Consider the following 14,916-nt stretch of genomic DNA (forward strand, 5'->3'; position numbering starts at 1 on the left):
TAAATTATTGCGACGGATTTCATTAAAATTTTTTGAAAATAATTGAATCCTTTCAAAAAATTTTTCAAAATTTGATATAAAATAATTAAATTCCTGACAATTTTTTCATCTATTTGTAAATTATTGTTTATGAATACAATTGAATTTTTGTGTTAAATTTTATTCAAATTTTTGAAAAAAATAATTTTAATTAATTCGTTAATTAGTTAATAAGTGAATTATTCAAAATTTTGAATCTGAAATTATGCATAAATGAAGTTGATTGTTTGAAAAAAACATTTTTTAATTTAAATATTAATAATAAATTGAAGAGCGCGTATTGCGTGTAACATTTGCTAAATTTGAATAAGATTGTATTCTCCAAAATTTTAATAATAATTCTAAAATCTTTTGGGGATTTTTCATTAAAATTTTTCAAAATTTGTAATTAAAATTGTTCTAAATTTGATTTTTAAAAATTACAGTGAAATGCTTTAAGAAAAATCAATTGCTTTCAATAAAATTTTACAAAATTTCAATTACAGGGTGACGAGTGAGATTTATTTATAAAATTCCCTGTCTTTCCCTTGATCATTAGAATTCCCTGACTATTCCCGATTTTCTCGATCGCTCGTCGCCCTGAATTATTTATACACTTTTTAAGTCTATATTTCAAAAATTTAATAATCCTCAAAAAACTATTCTAATAATTATTGAAATTTTTTAACTGTAGTTAATTTTCATACTAAAAAAATCGAAATAAATTGCATTTTCTACCAAAAAAGAGGTATTTTCTTGCAATATTTGGAAGAAAAGTCCAAAAAGTCATCTTTTTTAAAAATAATCAGAAGAAATTCAAAAGCAAATACTATCCACTGACTGGAATTCTATTCAAAGCGAATTCACTACAGAAAAAAAGTGAAACTAAAATTGAAAAACTCCAAATCCTAAATTTGCAAGAATCAAAAAGAGATTTTTAAGAGGAAATTTCTTCACATTTTGTAGTAATGGAGAAAAGGGACGCAAACAATGTAACCATTACTGGATTTGATTTTGTGTTGAAGGAATGCAATTGGCAGTGTGTAGACCAGGCGACTGAGGACAGTAGCAGTTCAGTAGCGATTTGATCCTGTCCGGGACAGGATGTCGCCGCCCCTGCGATTACAGACGAGGACGAGATCGTGGATGGGAGCCATCCCCAACCGTCTCTGCCTCTGACAGCTTTAACCCTCCTCCTCGTCTTCTTCTCGATCAGATTCCCAATTCTCCCCCTCTCTCTCTCTCACTGCACCTTTACGGTCCCTTATTATCTCGTAAAATTGTCAACATTTTCCCTAAATCAAGAATATTCGATTAACAATATTAATAAAGTATTAAAATTGCTGGAAAAAAATTTAAATTAATAGCCACAATAAGGGAGGGGAATTAATTCATCTCCAGTGACGTATATTGGTCTACAAGTGTAAGAATGTATCTAAAAGAATCATGGTAATATTTCATACGACAGTAGATGGTGGTTTTGGCGGGGGGTCCAAGGAACATTCGTTTTTGCGTTCCACAGACTCGCGGCCACATTATTTATAGCTTCATTCGAGATCGTGAAATGTAAATCAGGTATTCTTCTAATTTGGGCACTCGGGTGGTACGCGCGTGTAAAGCTTGACATTCAACAAACGAATCTTATTATCATTTTCTGGCAAATTACATTTTAATTTAAAAACTCTTTTAATTGCAATAAAAATTGCGCCTAAATACAAAAATATCTGTATAGAAAATTGAATCATCTACTTTTTAATTTTCTGAATCTAAATGTGTAAATCTAAACGATAGAGAAAATAAACTCTCCAATATGAAAAAATAAGGGAAACGTCCATGGACCAAAATCGCTCCCATAATCTATCAAAAGCAAAGAGTCAAACAAGAAGCAGGGTTAGGAATGTTAATGTGGTGCAGTCTGGAAGACCAATGCGCATGAGCCACCCCCCGCAGGGTCAAGTCAGCTTCTCAAGTACCTATATATACCTATAAGGTTGAAACTTGGCAGAAAAGGAACAACTAAAAACGAAACATCAGGTCGTCAAGAGAATATACCCATAAAACATTATTCCAAACTGAAAAAAAATTTTAAACAACTTTTTTTTTTATTCTCTCGCAAAAGATATCTTTTCAAACTATATATAGTGTAATTGGAACACCCTTATGTTATTTACTATATACAGGTAAGTTCATCATCATCATCATCATCATTATCATTATCATCATCATCATCATCATTCCCTTCTTGAATGGAGGAAAACAAGGGGAATATTATTAATAAAACACTTTTATGATTCTCCTTCACCAAGAGAAGGAATCCCTTCTCCTTGACTAAGAAGGAAAAAATTTTAAAAGACACTGGTGGCAGAAAAAGCCCGCAAGTTGTGTAAATCTTGTTCAGCCAGAAATTGCGAGTTTGTCTGCCGATTACGTCCTGTGGAGAACGCGCGTTCTCCAGTAGCACCAGGTTTGTCTTCAAATTCGCTTTCTCTCTCCTTCTCTCTTTCTCTTCTTCTTCTTCTTCTTCATCATCATCCCCTCAACCTACTCAGGGTTTCTGTCAAGATTAATGAACCCCGTACTTGGGAACTTTTAATTCCAAAGACCACGAGTGCAAATAAGTACCGCCATTCGTCTTGTCCGCCAATTATATACCCGCAAGTACTGACTTATCAGTGATGGATACCAAAAAGTTGGCAATTTTGAAAAATTATACAAACTGAATTTTCTCGAATTTCACTCTTATTCATAGAATAGGAATGATTCAGGGTTGTCATGTTTTTACTCATTTCAAATTCCCTGACTTTTCCAGGTTAAAAAACGGAATTTTTCCAGGTTTCTAAAACTACATTTATATTTCACAAAATTAAATAATTCCAATTAATTTTTATAAATGAAACTTTTATATAATACTGCATTCCGCATTGTTATATTTATCTTTTTCAAATAAATATTTAATTATTATTTTTCCATAGGAATAAAAATTCTTCAAAAGATTCAAATTCAAATCGTTTTGAAATTAAACAACTTATAAAAAATTGTTATAAAACATGAAGAAATCGATCACTCCGAGACAAAGACTCTAAGCACTCGATATTTTCATGTTTTATAATAATTAAAAATGACCGACTGATAAAATCATTATTTTATATTATAAGAATAGTGTTACTGTAACTTATTCAAAATTACTCTCATCACTACAATTCAATTATTGTTTTTCACAATTTTTAACTAAAATTCTTCATTAAATTAATTATTTTTAATAATTTTTTGGAAAATTTTCAAATCCTTTTGTTTACAATTTAATTTTACAAAATTTCATCGATTATTTAAAAATTCTTTAATCAAATAACTTAAACAAAATTCAATTGAAGTTTTAAAAAAAACGAGAATTCAATTATTTAAATACAAAAATATATAATTTATTCCAGAATTGAATGTTTTTTTAAAATTGAACTCTCATAAAGAATTTTATCAACAAATTTTTAAATAGGTAATTAAAAATCTTTTGACATATAATTTTAATTTTCCAGAAATTAGATTAAAATTGTATTAAAAATAATTGAATCTATGTAAAAAATTTGATTTTTAAAAATTTCAAATATCCTTTGAAATTCTAAACTTTATAACAATTGCTACTGTAACTTATCCAAAAATTATTTTCAAAATTTCAATTCAACTATTTTCCAGAATTTTTAACTAAAATTTTTCTCACATTCAATTTTTTTTAATAATTTCTGAGAAAGTTCCTTAAGAATTCAATTTTTTATGTAAAGAAAAAAAGTTCTCCTAAAATATTTTTGAAATCCACTTTTCTTTCCAATTCAATTTCATGAAATTTCAATAATTTAAAAATTTTTTCAATTAAAAATAGATATAAAAATACAACTAATTTCAAAAATATTTTTAAAGACTAGGTATATTTTTATTTTTATTTTTTAAAATTCAACGTTTTTAAATTAATTTATTTTCCTCAATTTTACGTTAATATGTAAAATTTTTTTATTATAGAACATAACATTTTTGCTAACTTTTTATATTACTTTTTGTTGTTGTTTACAATTTTGAATTTGAATTAATTTAATTTGTACATAGAATTTTATTATATATACGAAAATAATTGAATTCTTGCAAACTTTTTTCTGACAAATTTAATTTTAAAATTGTATTGAAAATAATTTGTGTAATGTAATGTAATTCAAGAATTTTATGGAAATTTTGTGAAAAAATTCAATTCTTTCGAGAAATTTTATTCAAATTATTGAATTCCTGCAAATTTCTTTTACTAAATTTTTTGAAAATAATTGATCTTTTAAAGAATTTTATATAAAAAATTTTAAAGAAAATTGAATTTTTGCAAATTTTTTTTCTATTTTGTAAATTATTATTTATGAATTAATTAATTAAATTCTTGTGGTGAATTTTATTAAAATTTTTGTAAATAATAAATAATAAAAATTTAATTAATTAGTTAATAAGAGAATTTTTTTAAATTTTGAATCTGAAATTATTCAAAAATTAAAGTTGACATTTGAAAATAATAAATTTTGTAATTTACATAATAATTTTATAATTTAAATAGCTAGTTATTTATATTATTTATAAGAATTGAATTGACAACTTTAATAAAATTCAATTATTTGTTGAATTTATAAATAATAATTTTTCGCTAGTTTTTAAAAAATTAAATTTTTTAAAATAAGTTCAATTTTAAATCTGTAAAGTTTACTTATTGTTAGAAATAGAAAGAATTTATAATTAAATTAAATTTCTTCAATATTTTTAAAGGCTACAAAAAAATTTTGAGTTTTCGAATTAATTCTAGAAATTAAATATTTTTCCAATACTTTTTATAAAACTCCCTGACTTTTCCTGATTTTTCTCTGAGTTGCCTAATTTCCTGTGGTAACCCTGATTATACAAATTGAATTTCTATATTTTCATGCAATTCACAAAAACTGAATAGAATGGCAAAATTTGATGATAGTTTCATCATCGACGAAGAAATAGAAGAAATATTCCAGTGCGAGCAATTCTCGATCAGCAATTCAAATTCCATCGAAACTATGAAAAACTTGGCCTATTAGAAACAAATCTGGATCTAAAAATAGAGAAAATAAATGAAGTCAATTGCCATAATTCTGGTAAATTAATTTTGAAAGTAATGGGGAGTTGACGTGATGCCAAATAAAGGCGAAAATCACGAATGAATATAATTTCTGCTAGCCTGAGGGGGTATACGGTAAGCTCGCTACTAAGAGGTACGTACTCGGCTGCTTCTAATCGTGCGACTACTCAAGAAGGAAGGTTGGTGATGTGCAGGGCATATTGGCTCAACGGGGTGCGGGCATAACGCAAAGGCCAACGTAATCTTAAGTCCCCCTCCGCCTTTTATACAGTTTCGTATTCGTGAACGACTCTCACATTCTCTCATCTCTTTTTATTCTCTCATCTTTTTCTCTCCTTCTCGCTTTCTCTCTTTTACTTTTGTCTCATCCTATCTAACGCTATCTAATTCCGTCTCTTTCTTGTCCGTGTGCAAGTTCGTGTGCAGCACACACGTGATTTAATGCCTCCCGAGCTGTGCTTCTTATTTATGCACCGAACATGCATACACGCTTAGCCAACGTTAAGGTCGGACATCCTACGGCCGACAAGGTCCGCACGTTCAATACGGACTCGCATATTATGGAGAAGCATATCGTCTGAACGATACGATATTAAAACAAAAACGAGAACAAAAGACGAGGTACACACGATATAGTCTCTGATCGAATATAAGCTTGTACGAAATTAGTAACTTCTCTTTGTTCCAAAGAATATGCTGTAAGTGTGCGCGAGCTATACTTGTGCGACGTGTTTAAAAATTAATATATTTCATATTCGTTATTATCGTCTCATTTTAAAAACTTTATCTCAAGGGGATAAATTTAGAAAAGTCCAATGAAAAATACAGACACGTTCTTTTCAATTTCCGATTGAATCTAAAACAATTTCTAATTGATCTCATTATTTTAGAGAAATATTGTATAGAATAAAATTCGTGTGTCAGGAAATAAATTCTATCAACACTATAAAATATAAACAAACCCTACAATCAACCCAATAAACTCACATTTTTATTTTGAATCACTAAAGATTCGAACTCTAAAGATTTAAATGAACGACGATTTTTTACGTTTCTCCAATATTTCAATTTTGTCAGAAAATATTTTTTTAAAATTTATTTTCCAGTTTTGAACGTTCAAATGAACGAAATTTTTTTTGTTTCAATATTTTTCAAAATGAAAAAGTAATTAAAACTAACCATTTACTTATTTAAGAATTAATTTTTTAATATACAAAATTTTTAAATAAATTCTTTTTTTCGATTTTAGGAATATATTTGTAAAATCGAAAACAGAATTTATTAAATATTTGTGAACGAATAAAAATATTCAAATACAAAATTATTTTTTTTATAAAAGAATACAAATTAAAAGAAATAAAAAATATCGTCGTTCATTTGAAATTTCAAATCTTTATTTAAAAAACTTATTCGTTTCTATAAATGTTAAATTTATTTTACTTTTTATTTTTTTCTAGTAATTTTAGAAAATATTTAAATAAAAAAAATATTCTTTCATTTGAACGTTCAAAACTTTAAAAAGAATAAAAATGTTGATTTTTACTTCAAAAGATTTTCTTTTTCTTAAAGTTTTGAAAGTTCAGGTGAACGCAATTTTTTTGTTTAGATATTTTCAAAACGTTCAAAACTATTTAAATTCTGTTTAAATTTCTATAAATTTTGATATGAAAAATATTAATGCTAAACTTTTTGATGAATAATTTGAAAAAAAATTATAAACAAAACACTTTATAGTTTTCGTAAAGAAAAATATTTCGTCTTTTAATGTTTGATCATAAATGTAAACTTCACCGATGTAAACAATCGATAATTTTAATATCAAAGTAAAAAAAAAATTATTTGATTTAATAATCAGAAAGATTTGATGAAAATATTTCATTTTAAGTAGTATAATTGAATCAGATAATTTTTTTTCAGTTCATTTACTAAAATAAGAATTGTTTTTCACCAGTAATTCAATAATAAAAAATTATTTAAAGTTCAGTTCAGTTTTGACTGATTCCAAATTAATTTATAAATTTTATATTGTAAGGAGTCACTGAAAATAACACTGATCTTCAGTGACTAAGATTTAGAAAGCAATCGAAGTTTCAGAGCAAAAAAAAATTTTTTGGAGTAAGAAAAATACCATTTTTTTCTTATTTTAAAAACCATAAGTTCTCTAAATTTGAAATAATTCAGTCCTACCTTAGACATCATTTGCTTGAAGTTATTGGATTAAAATTTTGGGAATACATACTTTTATATGCAACACATGTCTTCGTTGATCATTTCCTTTCCTTTCCTTTCTTTTCCTTTCCATTGAGACAAAAAACACCATTTCGCTTGAATCCCTTTACTTTCGTAGAATTTACTAATTTTTAACAATTAGTATCACCTGAAATATATTGAAACGAAATTAAAATCTTATTATAAAAAAAGATATAAAATATATCTTTAAAAAAATTCACTATTTGGAATTATTTAAGGAATCATACGATTTAATTATTAATTAAATTAATTAAAATTAATTTCAAATATAGTAAAACTAATTTCAATTGACTTTTTTGATATACTAATAACTTCGAATTTAATTTTTCATTTTAATAATAAAAATATGTTTAATTCTGTTTTAATAAAAATCGGAAAAAAATCAGTAACTTTTTTTTTAAATAAATATTTAATCATTAAAATTTTCCCATAGAAATGAAGATTTTCAAAACTTTTAACTTCAAACCTTTTTCAAATTAAACAACTTATAAAAAATTGTTATAAAACATGAAGAATTCGGTCATCCCGAGTCTTCGACTCGGAATGATCGATTTCTTCATGTTTTATAATAATTTAGATTATCATAAAATTTTTCAAAAAAAATTTAATTACTTTAAAAAATACTAATAAAATTCCTCACAAAAATTCAATTATTTAAACAAAAATGTAATAAAATTCGTTGCAAGAATTCAATTATTTTATTAAATAATAAATCCATCATTCGGAAATTCATTCTTAAATCAATTTTAATGATTTTTTAAATCATTTTTAAATCAATTTTTTAATTCAATTGAATAATTTAATTTTTGTTCAAATGGAATTCTCATAAAGAATTTTACCAAAAAATTTTTAAATAATTGAATTTTTTTGACAAATTTTAATAACATTTTTAAGAATAATCACATTTTGCAAGGCATTCGATTAAAACTGTATCAAAAATAATTAAAATCCTGCAATGAGTTTTATTATTTATTAAAATAATTGAATTATTGCGAAAAAATTTATAAAAAAAATTGAAATCCTGGGAAATTTTTATTATTTATAAAAAAAAATTTGTTTGCGTGGTATTTTATTAAAATTTCTTTAAATTTTATTGAATTTCAGCGAAAATTTTTGCTATTTATAAAGATAATTGTAATCATGACGAGAATTTTTTTTAATTTTTGAAAATAATTGAATTTCTAAAAAGAATTTTCTAATGCTTAAAAATAAAATTTTATTCTCGTGATTAAAGATTGTTATTTATGAAAATAATTGAATTTTCCAAAGAATTTTATTTTTAAATTCTGGGAAGAATTTTGATATTTATCAAGATAATTGCTTTCTTTCTAAGAATTGCGTTAAAATTTTGGAAATAATATTAAATACAATATTTAAAAAATCATCTAATTTCAACAGAATTGAAATTAAAATTGTATCAAAAATAATTGAAATTCTGCGATGAGTTTTATTATTTATGAAAATAATTGAATTATTGAGAACAAATTTATAAAAAATTGTAAATATAAATGCATTAATGTGAAATTTTAGTTATTTATGGAATTATAATTAAAAGTTTGCTTAGAATTTTATCAGGATTTTTTTTAAATAATTGAATTCTTTTGGAAAATTTTATTATAATAGGAGATATTTAAAATCATTGAATTGAGGAAAATTTTTGAAAATAATTAAAATTTTCCCAAGAATTTTATTAAAATTTTTAAAAATAATTGAATTTTGGAGAAGAATTTTATTATTTATAAATATACTTGAAATTTTGACGAGAGTTTTTAATAATTTATTAACATAATTGAATTTCTGCGAAGAATTTTATTACTTTTGAAAATAATTGAATTTCTGAAATTATATTTGTAACTTCTTCAAAATTCAATTTTTTAAGTGTTTTTAACTAAAATTCTTCTATAAATCTATAATTTTTAATAATTAATTAAATATGTATTAAAAAATGTAACTAATTTTAGAAGAATTTGAATTAATAAAATTATTTTAAAAACTAAGTTCTTTAAAATTTCTAATTAAATTCCTTCAAAATTGGGAATTTTCTTATGAATTTTAAAAATTTAATTTTTTACAGTACTTTTACAAATCTTTGATTTTTCCCTGACCTGTGGCAACCCTCTTTATGTATGTAAAAAATATATGCATCAGGAAAACACCACAAATGTGACCATAATTTTTTTCACCAAATACTTTAATTCTGTTAATAAAGTATTTGCAATTTAACTAAATTAATAAAAAAATTCAGTGAATTAAACTAAATTTAGTAATCCTATAAATATTAATTAATTAGAATATTAATATATATTAATAAAAATAATTAAATAATCAATAAAAGCGAAACATAAGCATTTTTAAAAATAAAATTGCTGTAACCTTAAAATCTTGCGTTAATTTCAATTCAATAACTTTTTATCCTTTTTATATATACAATATAATTCACGTATATATATTTTTTGACTTTTTTGAATACATAACCTCTAAAATTGATATTTATAAATAATTACCGTAGTTTTTGATAAACTTTAATTTCAATAATTAATCTTTATACCTTTCTCCAATACTCCTCGGTCAGTATCACATCCTATTGAATCCCGTATTTTCGAACGATTTTCCGAAAAAAAGTGTTTGAATTTTATTGTCTTATTGGTTTTCACTGAGCCACGTAATATTTTGGAAATTTTTTTTGCAGAATGTTCCAAATTATTGTTTCCTTTGCTGGACCGCCATCTCGCCGGGATAATAAAAACTGAAAAATAAATCAAAATACGTGTAAACCATAAGAAATGTATAATAAATACTGTAAACTGAATAGGTCGAGAGGAAAATTACCTGACCCCTGGACAATGGATGTTCGGAAAATGCATTTTTATCTTTCTTTAAACAGAAAGTATGAATTCGGCACGTTCAAGGATGCGAACAATGGTTGGAGCGATTCTGAAAATTGTACAAAGTAAAGCAATGGAGTGAAAACATCAAAACAAAGGTACAATAGATCATAACAATACAAGAATGAAATATGTATTCCAAATTAATATTCTTTCATATTTGATTTGCAATCAATTTGCCGTTTAATAAATCTTTGACTAAATCGACTATAAATCAAGCGAGATGAGTGAAGTGGAATTATAACCTCAAAATGTATACGTTCGTCAACATTTCATTGTGTACTTTTTTCAATTCACCAATTCAATCATTTTTCCTACACAATTACTTTTTGATGGTTGTTATTCAGTTTTAAAGCAAAAATTTGTTGAGATGTAATATATAAATATGCACGATTTCTTTGGAATATTTAACAAAAAAACAGAAAGAACTTTGTTATGAAACATACGTGTTGCACTATGTATGATCTGAAGTTGGCGTCGCGTACTTTTCGCAAGAATCAGGTGTACCAACCACGAAATGAGAAAACGCAATTATTAACATTAAAATTACTATCATTATTCCATATAATTAAATTAAAACAATTACTTATTTACTTTCTGGGATGAATAATCTCTTATTTTTTCTTTCAGTTTCTTTGTTTTTTCTTTTCATTTTTTTACTGCAAATATTCTATAACTTTGTAAACTCGCCTTTAGGGTGCGAACACACCCCTCCATGTGTGCACGATCAATCGTGTCGCTGATTGGCTTTTCTTGTAGACACTGCTAAATTATCGATATTAACCAATAGATTTCTTGTATTTTTACCGCCTTTTTCATAGTTTATTGACCCCGACACTGACCGACCGACGCCATTTTGACTTCGTGCAAGAAACATGGCTGTACATGGCAAAGTTGTGTTTTGTACAATAAAAGCGTAAAAAGCTAAAAGTTTTGTCATAAATTCGACGATTAAACACGCAAGTAACAAAGTTTTAATAATTACAATAGTTTCTGGAGTATTGAAAAAGTAATCAGTAAATTTTTTTCCTAAAGTCTTTGTTCATTACTTTTCCGACAATCGCGTCTAAATGTTAGGTTAGTTTCGGGAGTGTACGAAATATTTTTAATCGCGATCGTTTATTATAGAGTGTTGTAGAAAGTAAAGTTTTTGTTTTTTATTCAAATCGGGAGTGTTCGGAAACTTAAATCATGGATTAGCTCCAGAAAATCACTGAAAGAAATTCAACATTGCGAACAAAGGGAGCAATGTGAGCAACTACAGAGCGGTCACTTGGAGAATTCATAGAATTGTCTCACATTAAGTATTATGGAAATACAAGGTACTTTTATTTGTCTTAATGAGTATTATTGTGCTGAATTATTATTTTTTTGACAATATTTATTCCTTTTGTGTGTAATATGAGATTTTTGTGCTCCGAAGTTCGGCCATTTTTATTTATCGCACGGAAAATGTTTATTATTGACTTTTACCTTCGATATTTTGTCTTTATCTTTTTTTGCCCTTTATTGAAAAATTCCAATTCAACACGTGGTAACCTTAAAAAATATTTCGCCCCTTGTTCCACAATTTATTAACAATTATTAATTATTTATATTTATATTAATTTATCTAATTCATATTTAATCATTAACAAAAATATTATTTTGAAATAAAAAGCAACTAGTTTGGAAATTTCACTGTAAATTAACTGAATAATTCAATAAAACAAATTTGATTCGTTTCCCATCATTTCTTTTTAGTAATTTTGCTGTCTCATTGCAGATTAAATTTTTTCACACATTAAATTTATCTTTCAATGAACATACATTTAATAATATTCTATAAGGGAAAGCTATAGTTAATTAATAATAAAATATCTTCAATGGTTTAACGTTTACAAATGGAAGATTTTGAATCATTGTGAAGGGCGAGAGAAAAAAAATTGTTTCACAATGGCGTGAAACACAGTTTAGCAAAAAGAGTACAAGATTGCAAGAGGAAACATATCTGAATAAAAGGTTGTTAAGAATCACCTGCTCGGAGGTAATGCATCCGTGTATATTTACCTGGATAATTCACTGTTGTGAATTACGCCTTTCTGACGCCATAACTGACATAAAAAACATGTGTACACGCTACCACTATTTGTGTCTTAATATTTCATTCTGTTTATAATTTTTAATCGCACAATTACATTAGCAGTCTATTTTTTTCCTGATAATCTGAAATCATTAGTTTCTATTTTTTATAACAATTAAAATTTATTTCTAATTAAATTTTCTATAATTAAATTTTAGAAATAGGAATTAATAAAGTTTTTAAATAATTGAAGTTTTGAAAAATTTAAAGTGCAAATTTTTTGAAAATAATTCAATTCTCAAAAATTATAATGAAAAATGAAAATGAAAATTCGTTTTTTAAAAAAAGTATGTTAAGATATTTATTTTAAAAAAGTAATTTGAATTTTTTTGTTAGAATTTTTTAAAATTCAATTATTTTCTCTTTGGCATTGACAACTTCTCGGACGTATTATTTAATGAATAATTTTACTTAAATATTTAAAAATAAATTGAATTTGAAAAGAGTTGCGTTTAAAATTTTCATAAATACTTTGAAATTTTGTTATATTTCAATTATGAATGAATTTAATTAGTACTTTTAAAGAACTTCGATTTTTGAAAAATTTTAATAATTCAAATTCTTCTGAAATTAGTTAAATTTTTTAATATTTAATAAATTATTAAAAATAAATAATGGATGTATAAAAGAATTTCAGTTAAAAACAGTAAAACAATTGAATTTTAGAAATTAGAAATGATTTCAAAAATTCAATTACTTTCAAAAGTAATAAAATTTTTCACAGAAATTCAATTATGTTCAAAATTTATTTTAAATTCTCGTCAAAAATTCAATTACTTTCAAAAGTATAATAAAATTCTTCACAGAAATTCAATTATGTTCAAAATTTATTTTAAATTCTCGTCAAAATTTCAATTATTGTTTAAAATAATAAAATTCTTTTCCAAAATTCAATTATTTTCAAAATTTATTTTAAATTCTCATCAAAATTTCAATTATCTTTTAAAATAATAAAATTCTCCAAAATTCAATTATTTTCAAAAAATTTAATAGAATTCTTGACAAAATTTCAATTATTTTCAAAAATGTTCCTCAATTCAATGAATTTAAATATTTACTATTTCAATAAAATTTTCCGAAAGAATTCAATGATTTAAAAAAAATTTTAATAAAATTCTGCACAAACATTTAATTCTTTTCATAAATAATAAAAATTTCCCAGAAATTCAAATACTTACAAATTTTTTTATAAATTTCTTCGCAATAATTCAATTATTTTCATAAATAATATTATTTTTCCAAATTCAATTATTTTCTTAAATAATAAAATTCTTTACAGGATTTCAATTATTTTTTCTCGAATAATGGAATTATGCTTACAAATTTTATTAAAATTTTTCGAAAAAGTTTAATTATTTAAAAATTTGTTGATAAAATTTTTTATAAGAATTTAATTTTAGAAATTATTTAATTGTTCAATAAATTATTTCTTTTTGTATTTAAATGATTGAATTTTCTAAGAAAAAATAATTTTGAAAAATGAATTTCAGAGAAAATTTGAGATGAATTTTTAGAAATAATTAAATTTTGAAAAGGTTTTCAAATTAAAAATCTTTGAAAATCTGAATTTCTCACATCTATAACTATTAATTCTGTAAAATTAATTTTTTTGAAAAAGTTTAATTGGATTCTTATTTGAAATTATTTGAATTTTTTATTTTCTTAATATGTATTTAATTGAAAAATTTCCGAATTAGCAAAATTTCGTCAAATTGATTGAATTGTAAAAAAAAACAAATTTATAAATTCTCAAAGAACTTTTTAAGAAATTATTAAAAATAATGGATTTAAAGAAAAATTTTATTTAAAAATTTTAAAAAATATTAATTAAATTGAAATGGAACATTTTTTTTGAGTATATCTAATAATTTCTAGAGTGAATCAGAATATTTTTTAGGGTGAGGGGAAAAGTTAAAATTTTGTCTGGAATTTAGGGAAAAGCCAGGCAAAACTAAAATTAAATTTCTATGGCAACCCTGAATATATTTTTTAAAGCGAGAGACATTTTTTATAATAAAATTTGAAATTGAAGAAGAAATAAATTAATTTAGTTGATTAGAAAGTTCTGAACTTTATAGGGACTTAATTATAAAAATCTTCCAATTTATATTTCCAGTTGAATAATTAATTCCTTTGGTGATTTTCAATTCAAAATTTTTTGTTTATTATTTCTAATTCGAAATCTTGCCTTTCTCGTAGTTATTATATCACAAGAAAAAAATGGATAATTAACAATTATTTTTTCGTTGTAGATTATTTGTGGAGATTGGTGGGGATATTTACGGTGGAGGTTCGAGTCAAGAGGTTAAATATCGTTTTGATTGGCTATTTTTTGAAAAGCTTAATTAGGAAAAATCACAAGAACTGTGTATATATATAGGAGGTTGATACTTTTAATTGCGATGCGTCTATCCATATTCGTGTTTGTGAGAAGATATATAAAGAAGGTAGTGAAGAGCAAGGAAACATGAAAGTATATATACATTGAGAAGCAGCAGGAGAAGGAAACATGGCGG

General features: G+C 24.4%; 1 long non-coding RNA gene across 1 annotated transcript in view; it reads right to left on the bottom strand.

Annotated features, from left to right (window-relative positions):
* LOC122507742 overlaps positions 1-10,721 on the bottom strand; it is a 63,186-nt gene extending 52,465 nt beyond the window's left edge. Inside the window, exons 1-4 of the long non-coding RNA XR_006302146.1 lie at positions 10,524-10,721; positions 10,223-10,327; positions 9,942-10,139; positions 7,383-7,520 (exon numbers count right to left, since the gene is read on the bottom strand). This is a non-coding gene — a long non-coding RNA (uncharacterized LOC122507742). The remainder of the gene's footprint in view (positions 1-7,382; positions 7,521-9,941; positions 10,140-10,222; positions 10,328-10,523) is intronic.
* Between the last annotated feature and the right edge of the window lie 4,195 nt (positions 10,722-14,916).

The sequence above is a fragment of the Leptopilina heterotoma genome, unplaced genomic scaffold (assembly GCF_015476425.1).
Source record: "Leptopilina heterotoma isolate Lh14 unplaced genomic scaffold, ASM1547642v1 Lhet_51, whole genome shotgun sequence".
NCBI classification, from domain to species: Eukaryota; Metazoa; Arthropoda; class Insecta; order Hymenoptera; family Figitidae; genus Leptopilina; species Leptopilina heterotoma.